The sequence below is a fragment of the Schistocerca gregaria genome, chromosome 5 (genome assembly GCF_023897955.1).
Source record: "Schistocerca gregaria isolate iqSchGreg1 chromosome 5, iqSchGreg1.2, whole genome shotgun sequence".
NCBI classification, from domain to species: domain Eukaryota; kingdom Metazoa; phylum Arthropoda; class Insecta; order Orthoptera; family Acrididae; genus Schistocerca; species Schistocerca gregaria.
Window position 1 is genome coordinate 237,854,819 of NC_064924.1, and position 26,731 is coordinate 237,881,549.

Genomic DNA, 26,731 nt, shown 5'->3' on the forward strand with positions numbered 1-26,731 from the left:
CTATTTCTCATGGTGGGTTTGGCCTTCGAAATGTTCGTGTGTTCAACTTGCCTTTTGAAATCCGGAATGACACAATATCTCGTCATTTGCGGCCGTACGGGACCGTGCTATCTGTTTTTAAAGAGAAGTGGTCTTCCGCCTATGTTTTTCAGGTCGAAAACGGCGTGAGGAGTGTAAAGATGATAGTACGACAACATATTCCCTCCTTCTTGTTAGTTAACGGTCATCGTGCTTTTATAACCTATAGTGGTCAACCTCAGACGTGTTCCTTTTGCGGTGCTGTTGGTCATTACCGACAAAACTGTCCTAAACGCAGGCAGCCTGTTCAGTTGCCACGTGAGGACGTTTTAAGTGGGCCTAGCTTTGCTTCTGTTGCTGCAACGAGTTTAGGTTCCGCCCCCCCCGCACGTGTGCAACTCGCGGCCGCCCCCCCTGTATCGGCCGCCGCTGATGTTATGGACACGTCTGTTCCTGATAGTGACTCTGTTTCTGTTTCTGAACCTCCTGTTGAGCCTTCTTTGCTCGCGGCTGCGACAACTGAATCTGTTTTTGAAAAACCGGTAGTGGACGAAGTCTCACCGCAATCCGTGCCGATGTCGGCAGAAATTGTTCCGCATACTGTCCCGGTTACGGAACCCGACATATCGGCGGTTGCTCCTACTACCGTCCCCGACAGTCTTTCTGGTGCCAGTGCTGTTGTAGAACGTGAAGCTTTTACTGCACCGAAACCGCGTAGGGACCGGAATGTCGCTCGAGCTTCTGGCACCCCACGTTTACGTAGTGCCAGTAGCTCTGCTTCGTTTAATACGCGTGGTTTTTCGGACAAAAATCGGAGTCCGTCTCCGGTGGCGCGTTCTCCTGCCCCCCCTCAGGTTCGGTCGGTCGGGCAACCGACCTCCCGACAACCGGCCACGCGCGACGGCGTAGACCTCGGCCACCGCCCGTCTCAGGGGGGAGGCAGCAGGCGCCACGCGAAAAAGCAGACCTCTTCCCGCACTCAGCCGGAGGGTGATGTTGTTGCTGCAACGCAGAAACGTGACATCGCGGTGCAACATTTGAAAACCTTCCTGAGCCAACCGACTTCTGATGCCGATTCCGGCATGGCGGTGGATCCGCCTTTGTCTGTGACACCTTCCCCCTTTCCAACCAAAAGAAAGGCCGAAGATTCGCACCTTCGTCGTGCCCCCCCTTCCACCCACGATTTGGTGCCGCCTTTATCTTCGGATGTCGAGATGCCCGCCGTGGAGCATTCCGTCACAGAAGGTGCCGTCACAGTTTCTGGGACTCCACCGCTCCCGCCCCCCCTTCCTAGTCAGTCACAGGATTGGTCGGCGGATGTGGAGGCCGGTGGTAACCATTAGTGTGACTCATTGTATGTCCTCCCCCTCCTAGCAAGTTTGTATGGTTTATCTTGTTTTAAGCAAATTTCATGTTTTTCTTTTATTTTCTTGTTTTTTAACTGTGTTATTACGTGTATATGGTTAACGACTGTAGCCAGTGGAACATCTTAACAGTTAATCTTAATAAGTTGCGAAATCCGCAGAAGGCTATGATTTTAAAAAATTTCTTGTATGATAATAACTGCCACGTCGCTTTTTTACAGGAGGTGACTTGTGAAGCGCTTTTGTTTTTGCATGATTTTACTGATTTTACTGTGATTGATAATATTGCCCCTGATAACGATACGGGCACTGCAATTTTAGTGCGTTCTGGCTTACCAATATCTAACGTTGACATTTTACCGAACGGTCGCGCTGTTGCTTGTACCATTTTTGGAATTGTGTTTGTAAATGTGTACGCTCCGTCAGGAAATGTTAAACCGGCCAGGGCTGAATTTTATGGTAGAGATTTGTGTCAGCTTCTATCCAGGAATGTCGATACTTTAATCGTTGGGGGTGATTTTAATTGTGTTTTAGACGACAGCGATCAAGAGCCGCGTCCAAACAAATGTCACGAGCTGGGTACTTTAGTCACTAGTTTTCAGCTGCTCGACACGTGGCGTGTTTTACACCCGGATTTCACCTACTTCACCTATTTTTACGGTACCGGGCGTAGCCGCCTCGATCGGATTTATGTGTCTAGGCAGCTGTCTGCCCGTATTTGTAGTGCTGACGTGACTCCTGTCGTATTTTCTGACCACTCCAGTTACTCCTGTCGTCTTTTATTGCCTCGTTTGTGTGTTCCTCGCCGTACCAATTTGTGGAAGTTCAATTGCAGTTTACTCAATGACGACCATTTTGTGACTTGTTTTAACCGTATATGGCAACGGTTGTTGCGGACTCGAGGCGGTCATAGTAGCACCATTGAGTGGTGGGTTGCGATAGTTAAACCGGCGATTAGGAAATTTTTAATTGATTACAGCCGTGAGGCGGCACGCTGGCGTCGGGCAACGGCTCGCTTCCGCCAGGCTTGTTTACGGGACTTAGCGTTGCGGGTGACGTCACAGCCCGAGTTGTTGCCTACTCTGAAGCAATTTCAAGCAAAGCTTTTACTTGACATGCGTGCCGTTAGTGATGGGGTGACCGTCCGAAGTCAGCCTGCGGGACTTGTTACTGGGGAACCTCTGTCCATTTACCATTTACACAGGGAACGCAAACGCCGTGAACGTTTGAAGATTAATGTTTGGCGGCTGCGAAACGGCGATCGCACTTCTGTACAGTCGGAAATTGAAACAGATATTTTTGAACATTTCGCTTCACTTTTCCGTGCTGTTGATGTGGATTCCGACGCGTTGCGAGATTTTTTGCAGACTGTACCCCATGTTTTAACTCGCCCGGACAGGAATCATTTAACTGACGCCTTTACGTCTGATGAAGTTCTCGATGCCGTTCGGCGGAGTCCCAACGGGAAGTCTCCAGGTCCAGATGGGATTCCTGCGGAATTTTATTTGAAATTTTTTCATCTTTTTAGTGAGATTTTAGTAGATTTGGTAAATGATATTCGAAATGGTGTGACTGTACCAGTTGCCTTTGTGGAGGGGGTTGTGACGCTCGTTCCCAAATCCAATGCTGTGCCAAATATCGACGCTGTCCGTCCGATTACTTTATTAAATGTTGACTACAAGATCGTCACGCGCTGCGTCGCTCAGCGACTTAAAAACATTTTGCCGGCGGTACTTAGTCCTCAGCAAACGTGTGCGGTGCGCGATCGGAATATCTTTGACGCTATCCTTGCTTACAGGGACTGCATTGGTTATGTAAAAAGTGCTCGGCTTCGGACTGCGGCGATTTTATTAGTTGATTTTAAGAATGCCTTTGACCGTATTAGTCATTTTTATTTGCGTCAGGTATTGGTACGCATGGGGTTTGGTTATAAATTTACCAACTTAGTGACGCATCTGTTGCAAAATGCTACGTCACGCATCTGTGTTAATGGTCGTCTTACTCCTGCTTTTCGTGTAGGTCGCTCCGTGCGGCAAGGGTGTCCGCTTTCCATGGCGCTTTTTGCCATTGCGCTGGATCCCCTCCTCCGCTATATCGGTCAGGAATGTCGCGGCATTCAGATGGGGACTACCAGATTGGTTTGTAAAGCATACGCTGATGACCTTGGCGTATTTATTGAGCATTTAGACGATGTTGACAGGTTGCAAGTCGTTCTGCACAACTTTGAACAAGCTACGGGGGCGATTGTCAATACACAGAAAACTGTTCTTTTACCGCTCACCGCCCGCGCACGTACCCTTCGTAGGGACTGGTTCTGTGTACAGCAGCAGCATAAAGTTCTTGGAGTCCTTTTATCCTCGAATCCACAGCAGATGGAAGCATTAAATTGGCGGCCTACGCTGCATCGGATTCGTGCTGTTGTCAAGATCCATGCGGTCCGAAATTTGGCCCTTCGGGAAAAGGTGCATTTAATAAATAATAACTTCTTGGCAAGGGCGTGGTACCTTGCGCAGGTTCTCCCGGTACCCAAGCAATTGGGGCGCGCCATCACACAGGCGATTTACTGGTTTTTATGGAGGGGGGAGATTTTTAAGGTGTCACATGCTGTCTGTACCTTGGGCCTGTCCGACGGCGGTTTGGGACTTGTCGATTTTTCAGCCAAATGTGCGGCTCTCCTTTGGAAGAGAATTACCGCTGTTATGCAGAAGGCACCTTGCAGTCCCACCGCGGTTGTTTTTAATCGTTATCGTCCTCATTCTGAAGTGGCACCTGTTTCTGTGTCGCACATCCCGTTTTATCTTTCTTATGTGCGCCGCTACTATTTCGATAATAGTTACCTGACACTTCGTGACATCTCCGCCCACACGGTTAGCGCTGTCTGCGATGCTATACGCGGACCTCCTATTCGTTGCAAGTGGGAGTATCGATTGCCACGCTGCAACTGGGTGGCAGTGTGGCAAAACCTCGCCAACAAAGTCCTCCCGGCTTCCGTACACGCTGCATGGTACAAGGTGGTGCATCGCACCATCCCCACCAACTCCAAACTTCATTCCATCAACCTTATCCCATCTGGAGTGTGTGACGTGTGTACTGTCGACGATACTCTTGAACACCGCTTTGCGTGTGACCGCTTCCGCCGTGTTTGGGACGTCGCCAGGGATATGATTCGTCTGATTCAGCGGGTGGACGCTCGAACCGTTACTGTGGATGATGTATTAATTCCGCAGTGTGTCGTCTACCCCACCACCAAGCGAAATGCCACGGTGTGGATCTTTGGCCATACAGTTTTTGCTATTTTCTCTTTAAAGTTGTGTACCGATTTGGACTTCCTTACCTTTTTATGGACCCAACATTCTCAGATTCAGACATCGCCACATTATCGGCAAAATTTTGCAAATTTTTTGCAGGTCGCACTGGCGCATGCTTTTGCGCGTATGTCGGTACCTGCGTAACATGGATGTTATTGTCTCGTATTTTCAAATTGCCCTTGAGCGACACAATATGAATAAATGCGACTTTCTCTATGTTTTCTGGAACGAAAATTGCCGAAACTTGACTATCGAACGACATCAGAAGTCTTTTCAGTTTTTTCTGAACGTTATTGCCAAACTTCTTGTTTGGCATGAGTGTCGGTATTATTAGTTTCTTTTTTCTTTTTTTTCCCCGTATGTGGCGTGACGAGATTCTTTACTGATGTTTCAGTTCTAGTTTCTAGTGGTGACTGTTTGCGTTATTTTTTCTTTTTTCTTTTTTCATTTCTTTTACTGTCGAGCGCTCCCACTTCTCGTCACGTGTCTGCGCTCGGCACTTTTGGAACCTTTCGTCGGTGTGGGATTTCACACCGGGATTACCGGCGCTTTAAAATAGCGTTTTGTTTCATGTTGTTTTTACTATACCTAGGCTGTTGCGATTTCTCTTTTTTTCATACATGAAATATTGTTTTGTTTTACGGTCGATATGAGTGATGACGGGTGTGGGGGCGACACTGTGGCCAGGCCTCAGACTAATTGACCCCTGCCCTCATTGCCGCCGCCTGCCAGCCACGCTCGATGCCCGACCGACAATGACTTTCCTTTTCCGGTGGATGCGTCGTCCTCGTTGCGTACAAATGTTTTGTGTTCCCTTTGGACAGTCGTCATCATCGATTGTTACGGTGTGGATCCACCTTATCTTTCCGTTTCCTCTTTCAGTTTTTGGCGTATAAATGGGAGGCATTTATCACATTTCGTTTTCACGTGTTGCAGGCCTATTTAATTTATGAAAAAAAAGTGCTGTTGGCTCCCTCTCATAAAAATAAAAAAAAAAACAAAACAAAAAAAAGAAAAAAAAAAAAAAAAAAAAAAGGTGCTGTTGGCTTCCTCTCTTCTTTTAAATTTTATGTCACTACACCTGCCAGCCCTCTTTTCATACAAACTCTCAGGTGCGAAAAAGATGCTTCCACAAGCATTTTAAACCACTGTATTAAACGTAAGATGCGAAATTACAGTAATGAACTCAGTTTGAACAAAATGCGCGGAGGAAGAGTGCTAGGAAGTCGTTGAAAATAACGAAACACTGCGAATCGACAGATGTGCTCCTGAAATACGTCAGAGCCTACTGTTTTGTAGGAGCGCTAAATTCCAAAAACTAACTACATTAAAAAAACCTGTTCCTGTCCGACCACTGAAGATAAGCAACAACGTTAGTATTCGGATCGGCGACCGCCTGGGAACTCTGGCTGTCTTCATTTCTTGCTTTCTTGTCACTACCCCTGCCAGCCCTTTTTTCATGCTACCTTTCTCATGTGACAAAGATGCTTCCATACTGATTGTAAACTATCGTAAGATACGATATTAAGGAACTCAGTTTGAAAAGAGTGCGCCAAGGAAGACTTCCAAAGAGTCTCTGGAAATAACAAAACAGTATGAAGTGACAGAAATGTTGTGAAATACGTCAGGGCATATTGTTTTGTAGCAGTGCACAACGGCAAATTTGTAAACAAAAATTTACCTTTCGTCGCTACAAGAGATGGATGCTTTGTCGAACAGCCTGTGTCGTGTGTGCATGTTTTCGCACCTTTCCACGGCACGGCGCAGCACAGAGCTGCCCTGGTAGCTCCGAACGGCCGCACACGGCGCCTCGGACACGCCGGTTCGGCCCGCGCCCATCTCGCAGATGTTTCTCGAGCTTGTGCTGTCATATGGACCGCGACCCGAGCGGCAGCGAGCGGCAGTCGAGCAAAGTCGGGACAAGTCGGGACGGAAGGGGACAGCCGAGAATGCACCGTGCGAATTACGCCAATATCTGGAAGCGCGACGCGTGTCAGGCAGGTGAGAACGCTTCCCTCGGTCCAGCAGGACACTGCCACACCCCGCGCAGTCCCCCCGCCGCCCGGCCGCGCCCAAGCCCTGCGCCGGATAACAATAATAAGGTGCGTCTCCCGCGAGTGTCGGAGGCCGCACGAACCAAACGAATGACAGGCGGTGCAACGAGCAGCTGTGTTGTGCGTTTGGCCCACGTGGCGGCGCGCCTCACTGCGCGTCGCCTTCGAGGTGGAAGGACGTGCTTTGCGTCAAATGCGCCACCGAAAACGGCGATTGCGTGTGTTGGGAGGAGAGGCGAAGCCTTCTTCTGCCGTGCGGCTACAGTATAAGGACGCCAACGGCCATACCATGTTGAATACACCGGTTCTCGTCCGATCACCGAAGTTAAGCAACATCGGGCCCGGTTAGTACTTGGCTGTCTGCCCGCCTGGCAACACCTCGGTGCCGAGCGAGCAGTACTTCCTTGTGCGACTTGGCCGGCGGCGCCTCGCGTGTCGTCTGCTTCCTTTGCCACGTGGTTAAACTTCTACTGACTGTAAGTAATGGATTTGGTTTATGATGACAGTGAAGAGAGACAGAACAATGTTCAGTGCGAGTTTGATCGTTCCGTAGAAAAACCCTCGGCTTTTGAAATTCATCGTTGGTTAATTGAGGATTTGTTGTTGTCTACTACTGACGTACTCGGTATTCAGTTCGATACGTTCTTAAATTCTGTGTTTTTGAAACTCAAATCTTCCGATCTGTGTGATGCTGTTGTTTCTGTTAATGACGGTATTCGCAAATTTCGCCACCTTAACGGAAATATTAGTAATGTAACTGTGTCTCACGCTGGTTTTGGTGTTCGACAAATACGGATCTTTAACCTTCCGTTTGAAATTCGCAACGACACTATTTCTCGTCACTTGCGGCCATATGGCACTGTATTATCTGTTGTGAAGGAGAAATGGTCGTCTGCATACATTTTTCAAGTCGAGAACGGTGTGCGGAGCGTGAAAATGGTTGTCAGGCAACACATTCCGTCCTTTATTTTGGTTAACGGCCACCGTGCGTTTGTGACTTATAGTGGACAGCCTCAAACTTGTTCATTTTGCAATGGTGTCGGTCATTACCGGCAAGACTGCCCGAAACGCAAACGGCCCGCTCAGTTACCGATTGACGACGTTTTGCGCGGGGCCAGCTTTGCCTCTGTCGCCGCCACGGTCTTAGGTACAGCCCCCCCCGCACCTACGCGCCGCGTGGCCGATGCTAACCTCGCTGCCTCCGCGGTTGCCATGGATGTGTCCCCTCCCAGCAGTGACCTTGTTTCTGAGTCTGATGATTCTGCACAGGCTACGGCTACTGTGCAGGCTGTCGAAATTCTGTCTCTGCCCGATGTTTCACTTGCAACTGTGTCCGAACCCGCGCCTACGTCGGCGACTGATTTAGTGTCGACAGCTGTTTCGCAGACTGTGTCGGTACCGGAATTCTCTGGTACGGTGACTGACTTCGTTGACGTGGCCGCCAGTGCTCCCGTTCCCACTGCTGCCGTGGACTCGCAGGATTTTTTTGCGACTCCGAAACCGCGGCGTGATGAATTTCCGTCTCGAAGTTCTAGCAGGCAACGTGCACGCAGTGTCGGTCGGTCGCCTTCCTCAGGCAGGGGGTTTACACGACCGGACCGCAGCCCGTCTCCGGCTGACCGTTCCCCCGCCGCTTCCCGGCAGTCGCGGGTTGGTCGGCAGGACTCCCAACAGCGTGTCGCGCGTCGGGACCTAGACCCCGAGCGGCGGCAGTCTCAGGCTTCCGGCTCCGGCCGTCAGACACAGCAATCACAACATCAACAACAACAACGGCGTGCCGCTTCTCGCCAGCGTCTGCCTGACGATCCTAACGTTGCCGATCAGAAGCGTGATGTCGCTGTTCGACATTTACGAACCGTTTTAAGTCAGCAGCCCGTTGGTTCCGATTCAGTTGTGACGGCCGACACGGCTTTGGCTGTGGCGACGCCGCAATTGCCGACGAAACGGAAGGCCGAAGACACCCACCAGCGTCGTGTCTGTCCTTCTGCCCCCGAGCGAGTGCCGACTTCTTCAGACGTGGAGATGCCCGCCGTTGATCCTTTATCGGTAGCTTCCGGTGGCGCAGATTCTGGGACCGCGTCCACCCCCACTCCCGTCCACCCCACTGCGTGGGCGGAGGACGTGGAAGGTGGTGAGACGACTTACTGATTCCTTTGTTGTCCCCTAATCCGGTTGACGGGAATTAAAACCCGTCTTTTTAGCATACCTTTTATCCTTCTGGTGGCTGGAATTCCGTCCATGTCTGCTGTCTGTTTTTAAATGAGGAGTTTTTTGTGCTTGTGTCTTTTAATTGTGTATGGAGCCTGAGCGTTGCTCGTGGAATATTTTAACTATCAATGTTAACAAGCTGAGTAATCCACACAAGTTGTCGGCCTTACTCGCTTTTTTACATGATTCCCATTGTCATGTGGCATTCTTACAGGAAGTTACGCGTCAGGCTCTGTTGTTTTTACTTGACACTTCTGATTTTACTGTCGTTGATAATGTAATGTCGGACGAACAGACTGGTACTGCCATCTTAATTCGTCCGGAATTTGATGTTGGCAATCTTGAAATATTGCCAAATGGCCGCGCTATTGCATGTACCATTAACGGTGTTGCTTTTGTTAATGTGTACGCTCATGCCGGTGACAAACCAGCGCGCAATAAGTTTTATGGTCAGGATCTTTGTCAACTTCTCCATCACAATCGTACCGACTTAGTGATTGGTGGTGACTTTAATGCAGTAATTGATGGTCGAGATCAGGCGCCGCGTCCTAACTGGTGCCAGGAATTGCGTACGTTGGTTGACAGCTTTCGGCTCCGGGACACGTGGCGTGTCCTTAATCCGGACAAGACGCATTTCACGCACTTTTACGCCACCGGTCACAGTAGACTCGACAGGATCTATGTGTCTTCGCCGCTCGCCGCCCACGTCCGGAAGGCGGACGTGTTGCCGGTCATTTTTTCAGACCATTGCGGCTACTTGTGTCAGCTCCTCCTACCGCGTGCGCGCCCTACTCGGCGCAACAATACTTGGAAATTTAACTGTAGTCTTTTGGACGATGCCAGTCTCACGTCTCAGTTTACTGCGTTGTGGCGCAAGCTCTTGCGTGATAAAGGCGATGACGGCAATACTCTCGTTTGGTGGGTGGGGGTAGCCAAGCCGGCTATTAGGCGTTTTTTAATCGATTTTAGTCTCGATGCGGCGCATTGGCGTCGGTCGACGACACGTTTTTACCAGGACTGTTTAAAGGATCTCGCTCAGCGGGTCACGGCGTCTCCTGACTTGCTTCCTGTTTTTAATCAATTTAAGGCCAAGCTCCTCGATGATCTTCGTCGGAAGGGTGCTGGGGCTATCGCGCGGAGCCAACCGGTGGGTGACGTAGAAGGGGAACCGCTCTCTCTTTACCACCTACACAGGGAGCGCCGGCGGCGCGAGCGGTTGGCTATCCGTAAATGGATCCAGCAGGACGGCACGTCCACCTCAGATGGTGCGGCCATTGAGCGGGAAGTTCACGCGCATTTTGCGACGCTCTTTAGACAAGTGGACGTAGACGCCGCGACGCTGCGCGATTTTTTGCAGTGTGTGCCACGTGTGTTAACGAGACAGGATAGGGCTGTTTTAAATGAACCTTTTACCTTTGATGACTTAGATGCAGCTGTGAAACGGAGTCCTAGGGGCAGGTCCCCTGGACTGGACGGGATTCCCGCAGAATTTTATTTAAAATTTTTCCGTTTTTTAAGTCGTGTTTTAATTGACATCATGAATGAGATCCATAACGGCGTTGATATTCCGGCGGAATTTTCCGAAGGGCGCATTGCACTCATTCCGAAATCGACCACAACACCACATCTCGACAGTGTGCGTCCGATAACCTTACTGAACGCCGACTATAAAATTATAGCACGGTGCATCACTCACAGACTGACGAACGTTATGCCGAGGGTGGTGAGTGAACATCAGACGTGTGCTGTCAGGGACCGTAACATTTTCGATGCTGTCCTGGCGTACCGGGACTGCATCGGCTATGTTAAGAGTCACAGGCTCCGGACGGCTGGGATAATGCTGGTCGATTTCAAAAACGCCTTCGATCGGATTAGTCACACCTATCTGCGGCAGGTGTTGGTCGGTTTTGGATTTGGCACTAAAATGACGAAGATGGTGCACAATATTTTGCGGAATGCCACGTCGCGGGTCGTAATCAACGGAATTGCCAGTCGTGTGATTCCGATTAGCCGTTCAGTTCGTCAGGGTTGCCCCTTGTCAATGTCGCTCTTCGCTTTGGCGTTAGATCCGCTCCTCCGCTGTATCGCCCAGGATTGCCGAGGCATTCGCATTGGTGACGATCAGCTGATCTGCAGGGCGTATGCCGACGACCTCGGCGTGTTCCTTGATCAGCCAGAGGACATTGACAGGCTGCATGGTGTTTTGCAGCGATTCGAGAGGGCAACGGGGGCTGTCGTCAATCCTCGGAAAACTGTTTTGCTCCCTCTTACACCTCGACTGCGTACTGTCCACGGCGACTGGTTTTGTGTCAAGCAACGGCAGACGGTTCTCGGTGTCATTCTGACTGACAATACGCAGCGTATGGAAGCTCTTAATTGGCGGTCCACGCTGTACAAGGTTCGGGCTGTTGCAAAATTGTATGCCTCTCGGAATTTGGCGCTCCGTCAACGGGTGGCTCTTATCAACACGCAGATTTTGGCAAAAGCGTGGTATCTGGCACAAGTCCTACCTGTGCCGAAACAGCTGGAAAGGGCCATTCAACAGGCGGTCTATTGGTTGCTGTGGAAGGGTGACATTTTTAAGGTCTCCCTGGCAACCTGTACCTTGAGTCTGGCGGAGGGGGGGCTGGGTTTAGTTGATTTTCGCCACAAGTGCGCGGCGCTCTTCGTGAAGCGGACAACGGTGGTGATTGACAAGGGGCCGTGCAGTCCGACGGCTGCCTTGTTCAATGCATATCGCCCGCCATCTGTGATTGCTCCGGTCTCGGTCGGTCATATTCCGTACACCTTTAACTTCGTACGCCGGTATTATATTAATAACAGCTATCTAGTGCTTGGTGATGTCCGTGCGTGCAGTGTCGGTGACATTCTTCGCGCTCTTCGGGGCTCGCCAAGCAGGAATAAATGGGAGTATCGGCTACCTCAGCATGACTGGAAGGTGGTGTGGAGAAACCTCGCCGCCGCCGTCATTCCGGCCCACGTTCACGCGACGTGGTATAAAGTAGTGAACCGCACATTTCCAACTAACGCTAAGCTGCACTCTATCGATCTGATTTCTTCGGGTGTCTGTGATTCGTGTCCTGAGGAGGACACCATCGAACACCGATTCGAGTGTCGAAAATTCCGTGTTGTTTGGGATATTGCGTGTGACATGGTGCGCTTAATCAACAGGGTGGACAGGCGGCAGGTGACGGCTTTGGACGCCATCGTGCCTCAGTGCGCAGCTTATCCGGCCGCCAAACGAAATGCCACACTTTGGATTTTGGGACATACGATTTTTTGTATTTTCACCCTGAAATTGACTGATGCTGTCGATTTTCTGTCTTACCTGTGGGCGGAACATCGTCAGACACTTGGTCGACCGGCTTATTCCCTGACTTATGCCAATTTTTTGCATGTCGCTTTAGCCCATGCGTTCACCAAATTGTCACTTACCCTATGAGGCTGCATACCCGATCTTGACATTTCTACTTTTCCTATCTGGCAGTAATGATAATACTAATGTTGACGTGATATGACGAACCCTTGCATGTCATCGGACTTGGCTTCTTGGATAATGATTTATGGCACGGTAAAGCTGTGTTTATATGGACCGTACATTAGCGAAAACGTCATAATGACATACAGTTCTGTGAATGGAGTTTTGTCCGTCACAGTTCTTTTCTGTTTTCTTTCCTTTGTTTTTTTTTTCCTGTGTTGTTTTTGTTTTTATTTTTTCGCGACGCGTGAGGAGACAGTATCAGGGAGATAAATTTATCACAGTTGGTGTGTGCCTGAATGTTGGATTCCCTCCTGTTACTGTGCGTCGACGTTTTGTTTTTATTCTTTATGTCCCATCCATCGAACATTAGCGGAGACGTTTTTCTTGGGACTTTATTTTTGTCCGGTGGAATCTCTTTTTTTTTTGGCGGATGCAGAGTGACTGTTGCTTTGGAGGGTTGTCGTTGCTCTGGAACACTGTCACGGCAGGCTGCAGTGGCGTCCAGTGGAAAATTTTTTCTTTTATTTGGGATTACGTTTTGGAAGAAGGACTCCCATCCGTTTCTTTCGTGTTTCAAAAAAAAAAAAAAAAAAAAAAAAAAAAAAAAAAAAAAAAAAAAGTGCTGTTGGCTCCCAAAAAAAAAAAAAAAAAAAAAGGTGCTGTTGGCTTCCTCTCTTATTTTAAATTTTATGTCACTACACCTGCCAGCCCTCTTTTCATACAAACTCTCAGGTGCGAAAAAGATGCTTCCACAAGCATTTTAAACCACTGTATTAAATGTAAGATGCGAAATTACAGTAATGAACTCAGTTTGAACAAAATGCGCGGAGGAAGAGTGCTAGGAAGTCGTTGAAAATAACGAAACACTGCGAATCGACAGATGTGCTCCTGAAATACGTCAGAGCCTACTGTTTTGTAGGAGCGCTAAATTCCAAAAACTAACTACATTAAAAAAACCTGTTCCTGTCCGACCACTGAAGATAAGCAACAACGTTAGTATTCGGATCGGCGACCGCCTGGGAACTCTGGCTGTCTTCATTTCTTGCTTTCTTGTCACTACCCCTGCCAGCCCTTTTTTCATGCTACCTTTCTCATGTGACAAAGATGCTTCCATACTGATTTTAAACTATCGTAAGATACGATATTAAGGAACTCAGTTTGAAAAGAGTGCGCCAAGGAAGACTTCCAAAGAGTCTCTGGAAATAACAAAACAGTATGAAGTGACAGAAATATTGTGAAATACGTCAGGGCATATTGTTTTGTAGCAGTGCACAACGGCAAATTTGTAAACAAAAATTTACCTTTCGTCGCTACAAGAGATGGATGCTTTGTCGAACAGCCTGTGTCGTGTGTGCATGTTTTCGCACCTTTCCACGGCACGGCGCAGCACAGAGTGGCTCTGGTAGCTCCGAACGGCCGCACACGGCGCCTCGGACACGCCGGTTCGGCCCGCGCCCTCGCAGATGCTTCTCGTACTTGTGCTGTCATATGGACCGCGACCCGAGCGGCAGCGAGCGGCAGTCGAGCAAAGTCGGGACAAGTCGGGACGGAAGGGGACAGCCGAGAATGCACCGTGCGAATTACGCAAATATCTGGAAGCGCGACGCGTGTCAGGCAGGTGAGAACGCTTCCCTCGGTCCAGCAGGACACTGCCACACCCCGCGCAGTCCTCCCGCCGCCCGGCCGCGCCCAAGCCCTGCGCCGGATAACAATAATAAGGTGCGTCTCCCGCGAGTGTCGGAGGCCGCACGAACCAAACGAATGACAGGCGGTGCAACGAGCAGCTGTGTTGTGCGTTTGGCCCACGTGGCGGCGCGCCTCACTGCGCGTCGCCTTCGAGGTGGAAGGACGTGCTTTGCGTCAAATGCGCCACCGAAAACGGCGATTGCGTGTGTTGGGAGGAGAGGCGAAGCCTTCTTCTGCCGTGCGGCTACAGTATAAGGACGCCAACGGCCATACCATGTTGAATACACCGGTTCTCGTCCGATCACCGAAGTTAAGCAACATCGGGCCCGGTTAGTACTTGGATGGGTGACCGCCTGGGAACACCGGGTGCTGTTGGCTTCCTCTCTTATTTTAAATTTTATGTCACTACACGTGCCAGCCCTCTTTTCATACAAACTCTCAGGTGCGAAAAAGATGCTTCCACAAGCATTTTAAACCACTGTATTAAATGTAAGATGCGAAATTACAGTAATGAACTCAGTTTGAACCAAATGCGCGGAGGAAGAGTGCTAGGAAGTCGTTGAAAATAACGAAACACTGCGAATCGACAGATGTGCTCCTGAAATACGTCAGAGCCTACTGTTTTGTAGGAGCGCTAAATTCCAAAAACTAACTACATTAAAAAAACCTGTTCCTGTCCGACCACTGAAGATAAGCAACAACGTTAGTATTCGGATCGGCGACCGCCTGGGAACTCTGGCTGTCTTCATTTCTTGCTTTCTTGTCACTACCCCTGCCAGCCCTTTTTTCATGCTACCTTTCTCATGTGACAAAGATGCTTCCATACTGATTTTAAACTATCGTAAGATACGATATTAAGGAACTCAGTTTGAAAAGAGTGCGCCAAGGAAGACTTCCAAAGAGTCTCTGGAAATAACAAAACAGTATGAAGTGACAGAAATATTGTGAAATACGTCAGGGCATATTGTTTTGTAGCAGTGCACAACGGCAAATTTGTAAACAAAAATTTACCTTTCGTCGCTACAAGAGATGGATGCTTTGTCGAACAGCCTGTGTCGTGTGTGCATGTTTTCGCACCTTTCCACGGCACGGCGCAGCACAGAGTGGCTCTGGTAGCTCCGAACGGCCGCACACGGCGCCTCGGACACGCCGGTTCGGCCCGCGCCCATCTCGCAGATGCTTCTCGTACTTGTGCTGTCATATGGACCGCGACCCGAGCGGCAGCGAGCGGCAGTCGAGCAAAGTCGGGACAAGTCGGGACGGAAGGGGACAGCCGAGAATGCACCGTGCGAATTACGCAAATATCTGGAAGCGCGACGCGTGTCAGGCAGGTGAGAACGCTTCCCTCGGTCCAGCAGGACACTGCCACACCCCGCGCAGTCCTCCCGCCGCCCGGCCGCGCCCAAGCCCTGCGCCGGATAACAATAATAAGGTGCGTCTCCCGCGAGTGTCGGAGGCCGCACGAACCAAACGAATGACAGGCGGTGCAACGAGCAGCTGTGTTGTGCGTTTGGCCCACGTGGCGGCGCGCCTCACTGCGCGTCGCCTTCGAGGTGGAAGGACGTGCTTTGCGTCAAATGCGCCACCGAAAACGGCGATTGCGTGTGTTGGGAGGAGAGGCGAAGCCTTCTTCTGCCGTGCGGCTACAGTATAAGGACGCCAACGGCCATACCATGTTGAATACACCGGTTCTCGTCCGATCACCGAAGTTAAGCAACATCGGGCCCGGTTAGTACTTGGCTGTCTGCCCGCCTTGCAACACCTCGGTGACGAGCGAGCAGTACTTCCTTGTGCGACTTGGCCGGCGGCGCCTCGCGTGTCGTCTGCTTCCTTTGCCACGTGGTTAAACTTCTACTGACTGTAAGTAATGGATTTGGTTTATGATGACAGTGAAGAGAGACAGAACAATGTTCAGTGCGAGTTTGATCGTTCTGTAGAAAAACCCTCGGCTTTTGAAATTCATCGTTGGTTAATTGAGGATTTGTTGTTGTCTACTACTGACGTACTCGGTATTCAGTTCGATACGTTCTTAAATTCTGTGTTTTTGAAACTCAAATCTTCCAATCTGTGTGATGCTGTTGTTTCTGTTAATGACGGTATTCGCAAATTTCGCCACCTTAACGGAAATATTAGTAATGTAACTGTGTCTCACGCTGGTTTTGGTGTTCGACAAATACGGATCTTTAACCTTCCGTTTGAAATTCGCAACGACACTATTTCTCGTCACTTGCGGCCATATGGCACTGTGTTATCTGTTGTGAAGGAGAAATGGTCGTCTGCATACATTTTTCAAGTCGAGAACGGTGTGCGGAGCGTGAAAATGGTTGTCAGGCAACACATTCCGTCCTTTATTTTGGTTAACGGCCACCGTGCGTTTGTGACTTATAGTGGACAGCCTCAAACTTGTTCATTTTGCAATGGTGTCGGTCATTACCGGCAAGACTGCCCGAAACGCAAACGACCCGCTCAATTACTGATTGACGACAGTTTGCGCGGGGCCAGCTTTGCCTCTGTCGCCGCCACGGTCTTAGGTACAGCCCCCCCCGCACCTTCGCGCCGCGTGGCCGATGCTAACCTCGCTGCCTCCGCGGTTGCCATGGATGTGTCCCCTCCCAGCAGTGACCTTGTTTCTGAGTCTGATGATTCTGCACAGGCTACGGCTACTGTCCAGGCTGCCGAAATTCTGTCTCTGCCCGATGTTTCACTTGCAACTGTGTCCGAACCCGCGCCTACGTCGGCGACTGATTTAGTGTCGACAGCTGTTTCGCAGACTGTGTCGGTACCGGAATTCTCTGGTACGGTGACTGACTTCGTTGACGTGGCCGCCAGTGCTCCCGTTCCCACTACTGCCGTGGACTCGCAGGATTTTTTTGCGACTCCGAAACCGCGGCGTGATGAATTTCCGTCTCGAAGTTCTAGCAGGCAACGTGCACGCAGTGTCGGTCGGTCGCCTTCCTCAGGCAGGGGGTTTACACGACCGGACCGCAGTCCGTCTCCGGCTGACCGTACCCCCGCCGCTTCCCGGCAGTCGCGGGTTGGTCGGCAGGACTCCCAACAGCGTGTCGCGCGTCGGGACCTAGACCCCGAGCGGCGGCAGTCTCAGGCTTCCGGCTCCGGGCGTCACACACAGCAATCACAACATCAACAACAACAACGGCGTGCCGCTTCTCGCCAGCGTTTGCCTGACGATCCTAACGTTGCCGATCAGAAGCGTGATGTCGCTGTTCGACATTTACGAACCGTTTTAAGTCAGCAGCCCGTTGGTTCCGATTCAGTTGTGACGGCCGACACGGCTTTGGCTGTGGCGACGCCGCAATTGCCGACGAAACGGAAGGCCGAAGACACCCACCAGCGTCGTGTCTGTCCTTCTGCCCCCGAGCGAGTGCCGACTTCTTCCGACGTGGAGATGCCCGCCGTTGATCCTTTGTCGGTAGCTTCCGGTGGCGCAGATTCTGGGATCGCGTCCACCCCCACTCCCGTCCACCCCACTGCGTGGGCGGAGGACGTGGAAGGTGGTGAGACGACTTACTGATTCCTTTGTTGTCCCCTAATCCGGTTGACGGGAATTAAAACCCGTCTTTTTAGCATACCCTTTATCCTTCTGGTGGCTGGAATTCCGTCCATGTCTGCTGTCTGTTTTTAAATGAGGAGTTTTTTGTGCTTGTGTCTTTTAATTGTGTATGGAGCCTGAGCGTTGCTCGTGGAATATTTTAACTATCAATGTTAACAAGCTGAGTAATCCACACAAGTTGTCGGCCTTACTCGCTTTTTTACATGATTCCCATTGTCATGTGGCATTCTTACAGGAAGTTACGCGTCAGGCTCTGTTGTTTTTACTTGACACTTCTGATTTTACTGTCGTTGATAATGTAATGTCGGACGAACAGACTGGTACTGCCATCTTAATTCGTCCGGAATTTGATGTTGGCAATCTTGAAATATTGCCAAATGGCCGCGCTATTGCATGTACCATTAACGGTGTTGCTTTTGTTAATGTGTACGCTCATGCCGGTGACAAACCAGCGCGCAATAAGTTTTATGGTCAGGATCTTTGTCAACTTCTCCATCACAATCGTACTGACTTAGTGATTGGTGGCGACTTTAATGCAGTAATTGATGGTCGAGATCAGGCGCCGCGTCCTAACTGGTGCCAGGAATTGCGTACGTTGGTTGACAGCTTTCGGCTCCGGGACACGTGGCGTGTCCTTAATCCGGACAAGACGCATTTCACGCACTTTTACGCCACCGGTCACAGTAGACTCGACAGGATCTATGTGTCTTCGCCGCTCGCCGCCCACGTCCGGAAGGCGGACGTGTTGCCGGTCATTTTTTCACACCATTGCGGCTACTTGTGTCAGCTCCTCCTACCGCGTGCGCGCCCTACTCGGCGCAACAATACTTGGAAATTTAACTGTAGTCTTTTGGACGATGCCAGTCTCACGTCTCAGTTTACTGCGTTGTGGCGCAAGCTCTTGCGTGATAAAGGCGATGACGGCAATACTCTCGTTTGGTGGGTGGTGGTAGCCAAGCCGGCTATTAGGCGTTTTTTAATCGATTTTAGTCTCGATGCGGCGCATTGGCGTCGGTCGACGACACGTTTTTACCAGGACTGTTTAAAGGATCTCGCTCAGCGGGTCACGGCGTCTCCTGACTTGCTTCCTGTTTTTAATCAATTTAAGGCCAAGCTCCTCGATGATCTTCGTCGGAAGGGTGTTGGGGCTATCGCGCGGAGCCAACCGGTGGGTGACGTAGAAGGGGAACCGCTCTCTCTTTACCACCTACACAGGGAGCGCCGGCGGCGCGAGCGGTTGGCTATCCGTAAATGGATCCAGCAGGACGGCACGTCCACCTCAGATGGTGCGGCCATTGAGCGGGAAGTTCACGCGCATTTTGCGACGCTCTTTAGACACGTGGACGTAGACGCCGCGGCGCTGCGCGATTTTTTGCAGAGAGTGCCACGTGTGTTAACGCGACAGGATAGGGCTGTTTTAAATGAACCTTTTACGTTTGATGACTTAGATGCAGCTGTGAAACGGAGTCCTAGGGGCAGGTCCCCTGGACTGGACGGGATTCCCGCAGAATTTTATTTAAAGTTTTTCCGTCTTTTAAGTCGTGTTTTAATTGACATCATGAATGAGATCCATAACGGCGTTGATATTCCGGCGGAATTTTCCGAAGGGCGCATTGCACTCATTCCGAAATCGACCACAACACCACATCTCGACAGTGTTCGTCCGATAACCTTACTGAACGCCGACTATAAAATTATAGCACGGTGCATCACTCACAGACTGACGAACGTTATGCCGAAGGTGGTGAGTGAACATCAGACGTGTGCTGTCAGGGACCGTAACATTTTCGATGCTGTCCTGGCGTACCGGGACTGCATCGGCTATGTTAAAAGTCACAGGCTCCGGACGGCTGGGATAATGCTGGTCGATTTCAAAAACGCCTTCGATCGGATTAGTCACACCTATCTGCGGCAGGTGTTGGTCGGTTTTGGATTTGGCACTAAAATGACGAAGATGGTGCACAATATTTTGCGGAATGCCACGTCGCGGGTCGTAATCAACGGAATTGCCAGTCGTGTGATTCCGATTAGCCGTTCAGTTCGTCAGGGTTGCCCCTTGTCAATGTCGCTCTTCGCTTTCGCGTTGGATCCGCTCCTCCGCTGTATCGCCCAGGATTGCCGAGGCATTCGCATTGGTGACGATCAGCTGATCTGCAGGGCGTATGCCGACGACCTCGGCGTGTTCCTTGACCAGCCAGAGGACATTGACAGGCTGCATGGTGTTTTGCAGCGATTCGAGAGGGCAACGGGGGCTGTCGTCAATCCTCGGAAAACTGTTTTGCTCCCTCTTACACCTCGACTGCGTACTGTCCACGGCGACTGGTTTTGTGTCAAGCAACGGCAGACGGTTCTCGGTGTCATTCTGACTGACAATACGCAGCGCATGGAAGCTCTTAATTGGCGGTCCACGCTGTACAAGGTTCGGGCTGTTGCAAAATTGTATGCCTCTCGGAATTTGGCGCTCCGTCAACGGGTGGCTCTTATCAACACGCAGATTTTGGCAAAAGCGTGGTATCTGGCACAAGTCCTACCTGTGCCGAAACAGCTGGAAAGGGCCATTCAACAGGCGGTCTATTGGTTGCTGTGGAAGGGTGACATTTTTAAGGTCTCCCTGGCAACCTGTACCTTGAGTCTGGCGGAGGGGGGGCTGGGTTTAGTTGATTTTCGCCACAAGTGCGCGGCGCTCTTCGTGAAGCGGACAACGGTGGTGATTGACAAGGGGCCGTGCAGTCCGACGGCTGCCTTGTTCAATGCATATCGCCCACCATCTGTGATTGCTCCGGTCTCGGTCGGTCATATTCCGTACACCTTGAACTTCGTACGCCGGTATTATATTAATAACAGCTATCTAGTGCTTGGTGATGTCCGTGTGTGCAATGTCGGTGACATTCTTCGCGCTCTTCGGGGCTCGCCAAGCAGGAATAAATGGGAGTATCGGCTACCTCAGCATGACTGGAAGGTGGTGTGGAGAAACCTCGCCGCCGCCGTCATTCCGGCCCACGTTCACGCGACGTGGTATAAAGTGGTCAACCGCACATTTCCAACTAACGCTAAGCTGCACTCTATCGATCTGATTTCTTCAGGTGTCTGTGATTCGTGTCCTGAGGAGGACACCATCGAACACCGATTCGAGTGTCGAAAATTCCGTGTTGTTTGGGATATTGCGTGTGACATGGTGCGCTTAATCAACAGGGTGGACAGGCGGCAGGTGACGGCCTTGGACGCCATCGTGCCTCAGTGCGCAGCTTATCCGGCCGCCAAACGAAATGCCACACTTTGGATTTTGGGACATACGATTTTTTGTATTTTCACCCTGAAATTGACTGATGCTGTCGATTTTCTGTCTTACCTGTGGGCGGAACATCGTCAGACACTTGGTCGACCGGCTTATTCCCTGACTTATGCCAATTTTTTGCATGTCGCTTTAGCCCATGCGTTCACCAAATTGTCACTTACCCTATGAGACTGCATACCCGATCTTGACATTTCTACTTTTCCTATCTGGCAGTAATGATAATACTAATGTTGACGTGATATGACGAACCCTTGCATGTCATCGGACTTGGCTTCTTGGATAATGATTTATGGCACGGTAAAGCTGTGTTTATATGGACCGTACATTAGCGAAAACGTCATAATGACATACAGTTCTGTGAATGGAGTTTTGTCCGTCACAGTTCTTTTCTGTTTTCTTTCCTTTGTTTTTTTTTTCCCGTGTTGTTTTTGTTTTTATTTTCTCGCGACGCGTGAGGAGACAGTATCAGGGAGATAAATTTATCACAGTTGGTGTGTGCCTGAATGTTGGATTCCCTCCTGTTACTGTGCGTCGACGTTTAGTTTTTATTCTTTATGTCCCATCCATCGAACGTTAGCGGAGACGTTTTTTCTTGGGACTTAATTTTTGTCCAGTAGAATCTCCTTTTTTTTTGGCGGATGCAGAGTGACTGTTGCTTTGGAGGGTTGTCGTTGCTCTGGAACACTGTCACGGCAGGCTGCAGCGGCGTCCAGTGGCCAATTTTTTCTTTTATTTGGGATTACGTTTTGGAAGAAGGACTCCCATCCGTTTCTTACGAGTTTCAAAAAAATAAAAAAAAAGGTGCTGTTGGCTCTCTCTCTTCTTTTAAATTTAAAAAAAAAAAAAAAAAAAGGTGCTGTTGGCTCCCTCTCTCTTTTTAGATTGTACGTCACTACACCTGCCAGCCCTCTTTTCATACAAACTCTCAGGTGCGACAAAGATGCTTCCACAAGCATTTTAAACTACTGTAGAAAAAAAAAAAAAAAAAAAGAGGTGTTGTTGGCTTCCTCTCTTCTTTTAAATTTTATGTCACTATACCTGCCAGCCCTCTTTTCATACAAACTCTCAGGTGCGAAAAAGATGCTTCCACAAGCATTTTAAACCACTGTATTAAACCTAAGATGCGAAATTACAGTAATGAACTCAGTTTGAACAAAATGCGCGGAGGAAGAGTGCTAGGAAGTCGTTGAAAATAACGAAACACTGCGAATCGACAGATGTGCTCCTGAAATACGTCAGAGCCTACTGTTTTGTAGGAGCGCTAAATTCCAAAAACTAACTACATTAAAAAAACCTGTTCCTGTCCGACCACTGAAGATAAGCAACAACGTTAGTATTCGGATCGGCGAACGCCTGGGAACTCTGGCTGTCTTCATTTCTTGCTTTCTTGTCACTACCCCTGCCAGCCCTTTTTTCATGCTACCTTTCTCATGTGACAAAGATGCTTCCATACTGATTTTAAACTATCGTAAGATACGATATTAAGGAACTCAGTTTGAAAAGAGTGCGCCAAGGAAGACTTCCAAAGAGTCTCTGGAAATAACAAAACAGTATGAAGTGACAGAAATGTTGTGAAATACGTCAGGGCATATTGTTTTGTAGCAGTGCACAACGGCAAATTTGTAAACAAAAATTTACCTTTCGTCGCTACAAGAGATGGATGCTTTGTCGAACAGCCTGTGTCGTGTGTGCATGTTTTCGCACCTTTCCACGGCACGGCGCAGCACAGAGCTGCCCTGGTAGCTCCGAACGGCCGCACACGGCGCCTCGGACACGCCGGTTCGGCCCGCGCCCATCTCGCAGATGTTTCTCGAGCTTGTGCTGTCATATGGACCGCGACCCGAGCGGCAGCGAGCGGCAGTCGGGACAAGTCGGGACGGAAGGGGACAGCCGAGAATGCACCGTGCGAATTACGCAAATATCTGGAAGCGCGACGCGTGTCAGGCAGGTGAGAACGCTTCCCTCGGTCCAGCAGGACACTGCCACACCCCGCGCAGTCCTCCCACCGCCCGGCCGCGCCCAAGCCCTGCGCCGGATAACAATAATAAGGTGCGTCTCCCGCGAGTGTCGGAGGCCGCACGAACCAAACGAATGACAGGCGGTGCAACGAGCAGCTGTGTTGTGCGTTTGGCCCACGTGGCGGCGCGCCTCACTGCGCGTCGCCTTCGAGGTGGAAGGACGTGCTTTGCGTCAAATGCGCCACCGAAAACGGCGATTGCGTGTGTTGGGAGGAGAGGCGAAGCCTTCTTCTGCCGTGCGGCTACAGTATAAGGACGCCAACGGCCATACCATGTTGAATACACCGGTTCTCGTCCGATCACCGAAGTTAAGCAACATCGGGCCCGGTTAGTACTTGGATGGGTGACCGCCTGGGAACACCGGGTGCTGTTGGCTTCCTCTCTTATTTTAAATTTTATGTCACTACACCTGCCAGCCCTCTTTTCATACAAACTCTCAGGTGCGAAAAAGATGCTTCCACAAGCATTTTAAACCACTGTATTAAATGTAAGATGCGAAATTACAGTAATGAACTCAGTTTGAACAAAATGCGCGGATGAAGAGTGCTAGGAACTCGTTGAAAATAACGAAACACTGCGAATCGACAGATGTGCTCCTGAAATACGTCAGAGCCTACTGTTTTGTAGGAGCGCTAAATTCCAAAAACTAACTACATTAAAAAAACCTGTTCCTGTCCGACCACTGAAGATAAGCAACAACGTTAGTATTCGGATCGGCGACCGCCTGGGAACTCTGGCTGTCTTCATTTCTTGCTTTCTTGTCACTACCCCTGCCAGCCCTTTTTTCATGCTACCTTTCTCATGTGACAAAGATGCTTCCATACTGATTGTAAACTATCGTAAGATACGATATTAAGGAACTCAGTTTGAAAAGAGTGCGCCAAGGAAGACTTCCAAAGAGTCTTTGGAAATAACAAAACAGTATGAAGTGACAGAAATGTTGTGAAATACGTCAGGGCATATTGTTTTGTAGCAGTGCACAACGGCAAATTTGTAAACAAAAATTTACCTTTCGTCGCTACAAGAGATGGATGCTTTGTCGAACAGCCTGTGTCGTGTGTGCATGTTTTCGCACCTTTCCACGGCACGGCGCAGCACAGAGCTGCCCTGGTAGCTCCGAACGGCCGCACACGGCGCCTCGGACACGCCGGTTCGGCCCGCGCCCATCTCGCAGATGTTTCTCGAGCTTGTGCTGTCATATGGACCGCGACCCGAGCGGCAGCGAGCGGCAGTCGGGACAAGTCGGGACGGAAGGGGACAGCCGAGAATGCACCGTGCGAATTACGCAAATATCTGGAAGCGCGACGCGTGTCAGGCAGGTGAGAACGCTTCCCTCGGTCCAGCAGGACACTGCCACACCCCGCGCAGTCCCCCCGCCGCCCGGCCGCGCCCAAGCCCTGCGCCGGATAACAATAATAAGGTGCGTCTCCCGCGAGTGTCGGAGGCCGCACGAACCAAACGAATGACAGGCGGTGCAACGAGCAGCTGTGTTGTGCGTTTGGCCCACGTGGCGGCGCGCCTCACTGCGCGTCGCCTTCGAGGTGGAAGGACGTGCTTTGCGTCAAATGCGCCACCGAAAACGGCGATTGCGTGTGTTGGGAGGAGAGGCGAAGCCTTCTTCTGCCGTGCGGCTACAGTATAAGGACGCCAACGGCCATACCATGTTGAATACACCGGTTCTCGTCCGATCACCGAAGTTAAGCAACATCGGGCCCGGTTAGTACTTGGCTGTCTGCCCGCCTTGCAACACCTCGGTGACGAGCGAGCAGTACTTCCTTGTGCGACTTGGCCGGCGGCGCCTCGCGTGTCGTCTGCTTCCTTTGCCACGTGGTTAAACTTCTACTGACTGTAAGTAATGGATTTGGTTTATGATGACAGTGAAGAGAGACAGAACAATGTTCAGTGCGAGTTTGATCGTTCTGTAGAAAAACCCTCGGCTTTTGAAATTCATCGTTGGTTAATTGAGGATTTGTTGTTGTCTACTACTGACGTACTCGGTATTCAGTTCGATACGTTCTTAAATTCTGTGTTTTTGAAACTCAAATCTTCCGATCTGTGTGATGCTGTTGTTTCTGTTAATGACGGTATTCGCAAATTTCGCCACCTTAACGGAAATATTAGTAATGTAACTGTGTCTCACGCTGGTTTTGGTGTTCGACAAATACGGATCTTTAACCTTCCGTTTGAAATTCGCAACGACACTATTTCTCGTCACTTGCGGCCATATGGCACTGTGTTATCTGTTGTGAAGGAGAAATGGTCGTCTGCATACATTTTTCAAGTCGAGAACGGTGTGCGGAGCGTGAAAATGGTTGTCAGGCAACACATTCCGTCCTTTATTTTGGTTAACGGCCACCGTGCGTTTGTGACTTATAGTGGACAGCCTCAAACTTGTTCATTTTGCAATGGTGTCGGTCATTACCGGCAAGACTGCCCGAAACGCAAACGACCCGCTCAATTACTGATTGACGACAGTTTGCGCGGGGCCAGCTTTGCCTCTGTCGCCGCCACGGTCTTAGGTACAGCCCCCCCCGCACCTTCGCGCCGCGTGGCCGATGCTAACCTCGCTGCCTCCGCGGTTGCCATGGATGTGTCCCCTCCCAGCAGTGACCTTGTTTCTGAGTCTGATGATTCTGCACAGGCTACGGCTACTGTCCAGGCTGCCGAAATTCTGTCTCTGCCCGATGTTTCACTTGCAACTGTGTCCGAACCCGCGCCTACGTCGGCGACTGATTTAGTGTCGACAGCTGTTTCGCAGACTGTGTCGGTACCGGAATTCTCTGGTACGGTGACTGACTTCGTTGACGTGGCCGCCAGTGCTCCCGTTCCCACTACTGCCGTGGACTCGCAGGATTTTTTTGCGACTCCGAAACCGCGGCGTGATGAATTTCCGTCTCGAAGTTCTAGCAGGCAACGTGCACGCAGTGTCGGTCGGTCGCCTTCCTCAGGCAGGGGGTTTACACGACCGGACCGCAGTCCGTCTCCGGCTGACCGTACCCCCGCCGCTTCCCGGCAGTCGCGGGTTGGTCGGCAGGACTCCCAACAGCGTGTCGCGCGTCGGGACCTAGACCCCGAGCGGCGGCAGTCTCAGGCTTCCGGCTCCGGGCGTCACACACAGCAATCACAACATCAACAACAACAACGGCGTGCCGCTTCTCGCCAGCGTTTGCCTGACGATCCTAACGTTGCCGATCAGAAGCGTGATGTCGCTGTTCGACATTTACGAACCGTTTTAAGTCAGCAGCCCGTTGGTTCCGATTCAGTTGTGACGGCCGACACGGCTTTGGCTGTGGCGACGCCGCAATTGCCGACGAAACGGAAGGCCGAAGACACCCACCAGCGTCGTGTCTGTCCTTCTGCCCCCGAGCGAGTGCCGACTTCTTCCGACGTGGAGATGCCCGCCGTTGATCCTTTGTCGGTAGCTTCCGGTGGCGCAGATTCTGGGATCGCGTCCACCCCCACTCCCGTCCACCCCACTGCGTGGGCGGAGGACGTGGAAGGTGGTGAGACGACTTACTGATTCCTTTGTTGTCCCCTAATCCGGTTGACGGGAATTAAAACCCGTCTTTTTAGCATACCCTTTATCCTTCTGGTGGCTGGAATTCCGTCCATGTCTGCTGTCTGTTTTTAAATGAGGAGTTTTTTGTGCTTGTGTCTTTTAATTGTGTATGGAGCCTGAGCGTTGCTCGTGGAATATTTTAACTATCAATGTTAACAAGCTGAGTAAT

General features: G+C 50.5%; 2 non-coding genes and 1 pseudogene across 2 annotated transcripts; all 3 read left to right on the forward strand.

Annotated features, from left to right (window-relative positions):
- The first annotated feature begins 7,018 nt into the window (after positions 1–7,018).
- LOC126274538 (5S ribosomal RNA) lies at positions 7,019–7,136 on the forward strand (annotated as a pseudogene).
- Positions 7,137–14,378: 7,242 nt separating this feature from the next.
- Positions 14,379–14,497, forward strand: LOC126273485 (5S ribosomal RNA). The gene has a single exon (XR_007549338.1). It is a non-coding gene; the product is annotated as a 5S ribosomal RNA (ribosomal RNA).
- An 8,763-nt stretch (positions 14,498–23,260) lies between these two features.
- LOC126273486 (5S ribosomal RNA) lies at positions 23,261–23,379 on the forward strand. The gene has a single exon (XR_007549339.1). It is a non-coding gene; the product is annotated as a 5S ribosomal RNA (ribosomal RNA).
- Positions 23,380–26,731: the final 3,352 nt, after the last annotated feature.